The sequence below is a fragment of the Octopus bimaculoides genome, chromosome 7 (genome assembly GCF_001194135.2).
Source record: "Octopus bimaculoides isolate UCB-OBI-ISO-001 chromosome 7, ASM119413v2, whole genome shotgun sequence".
Lineage (NCBI taxonomy): Eukaryota > Metazoa > Mollusca > Cephalopoda > Octopoda > Octopodidae > Octopus > Octopus bimaculoides.
Genome location: NC_068987.1, coordinates 36,017,598 through 36,019,895, shown reverse-complemented (window position 1 = coordinate 36,019,895; position 2,298 = coordinate 36,017,598). Strand labels below are relative to the sequence as shown.

Genomic DNA, 2,298 nt, shown 5'->3' with positions numbered 1-2,298 from the left:
TTTATATAGGCTTATATACATATATACATATATATGCATATTTACATATATGTATATTTACATACATAGTCACTTAAACAGACACTTAAATTAATACATAAACTAGCCAGAGAGATAGATATGTAAATTTAATATAATTGCTGTAATTTTGGTATGCACAGCTATACCAACCAAACTTTTTCCTATATTATTTTATAGAATGGTGTAAAAACGTGTATTTTATTACAATATTTAATGTAGTTTTCCAGCCAATAGCAGTTTTCATCATTTCAGTATAGTATGCGGTAAAAGTTTCATCTTTGTAGCACTTATCCATATAAATATATACCAGTATACTTTTTCAAGGCAGTAGAGAAACAAATATGTTAGATATAGTTATTGATACAAATAGTTACTTCTCTCCATGTTTTGTGTTCAAATACATCGGAAGTCATCAATTACTTAACTCAACTGGTTTTGGCTTCAAATTCCTTGCTCAAGCCCAGAGATTAAATCGATTACATCAACCCTAGTGCTCTACTGATACTTATTTTATCGCCTCCCAAATGATGGAGGACATAGTCGACCCCCAAAGGTATTTGAACTCAGGATATAGAGGATGAAATGCCGCTACGCATTTTCCTGTACGCTAAATATTCTGCAAGCTCACCGCTTCAACACAACTCATATTGAGATTAAATATATTAGCTTTTATTCAACATTGGAAAATACATCAATCAATGCCAGTTTGCTTCGTATGTGCTTTCGGCTTATATTAATGTGAAAACGTTTCGTTTAACACTTACCCTCTCCCTCCTACCTTGATCTTTTCAAGATTTTTGTCAAAAAGATATCGTGTAACATATTTTCAACTGGACAGTAAGGACCTCAGTCTCATTTATCTGTGAAAAAGAATGAAAAATATAATCTTCATGAGTTTATCTGATTGATCATACAACTCGCCTATTTTGTCTGACTGCCAAACACGTTCTGTGAGTTATTTTATATTTATAAGACAAGAAACGTGAAACACGTTTCTAGCATGCTCTGTTATTTAATACTTAAGACTCTTTTCTTGAGTTGAGTATCGGTGGTCAGTCATAGTATATATCACAATAAACAACACGCACACTGGCCCAAATTGGTTGATTTAAAAAAATTAAGAAGGTGGTGAGATGACAGAATTGTTAACAGGCCGGAATATAACGCTTAGTGGCATTTCTTCCGGTTTCTCTTTATGAGTTCAAATTCCCTCGGAGGCAAATTTCCCGTTCTTCATTTCACGGTCGATAAATTAAGTATCAGTTGATCACTGGAGGTGGATGTAATCGAGTAACCCATACCCTACTAAATTTTAGGAATTGTGTCGATAGTTGAAAAGAATAGCCAATATTTTTTAGCTATCCATTTTTACTTAAATTTTTTTTAATTGTATTTTTTCAGTGAACATCCGTGTATAATTCGAAAATGAAATGATGAAAGAGAAATAAGTTTGCAACTCCGTTTGCGTTTGAATGAATCAGGGAAGATGCATTGGCTGAAGTAATCACAATATTGCCAACAGATTATACTTTTTTCCCTTAGGTAGATAACCAAAACAAAGACCTAGCGGTAATTTTCATATTATTTCCGGACAATTGAAAATAAATTTAACAAGATCATTAATTTACAAGTTAATGGGAATGTCAGATATTAGTTTACAAGCAAGGTGTCTACTGCGGATATCCTCTTCAGCAAATGATATATCAAGCTGATCCTAAGCCGATAAGGGTTTATACCAGGCATGGTCGTGAAGCGGGCTGCCTGAGAATGGGCTCAGCGTAGGCGGACAGCACCATAAAAAAAATTGGAAGTAATTCTTCGCTTTGTGTGACATTCAAAATGTCGATCGGGCGGCATTTTGATCGTGATTTATGCATGTACATTCAAAATAAAAGTTAAGAAGTGACAAAAAGGTAGTTTTGTGAAGGTATGGTTTTGGTAGAGTTGTTGAGTCACACATAATACTGTTTCATAATTGCTGACCTTTGAGCATACAAATATCAAAAGTTAAACTTCTACAATACGAGCAACGACAAAGATTAAACAATTCTGAAGGACTAACAGTTTTGTTACTCCTCCTGTTAGAAATAGTAGCAACACTGCTCTCATTTCGAAGAATACTGTTATAAAAAAAATAAGCAAGCAATACACAATAGTTGATGTAGATATTGAAATGAAGGTGGCGGAGTCGCAGCTAGAATGGATTTGTTCTGTATAAATGTACATCATAGGCTACTCGATCAAGACAGCTTCGGATTTAACATCAGAGACGAGTAT

At 34.0% G+C, this 2,298-nt stretch overlaps 1 long non-coding RNA gene across 2 annotated transcripts in view; it reads left to right on the top strand.

Moving 5' to 3' along the window:
- The window catches only part of LOC128248295 (uncharacterized), a 13,646-nt gene extending 11,821 nt beyond the window's left edge, over positions 1 to 1,825 (top strand). For both annotated transcript variants that reach the window (XR_008264531.1, XR_008264532.1), the window contains one exon: positions 1,423 to 1,825. This is a non-coding gene — a long non-coding RNA (uncharacterized LOC128248295). The remainder of the gene's footprint in view (positions 1 to 1,422) is intronic.
- Positions 1,826 to 2,298: the final 473 nt, after the last annotated feature.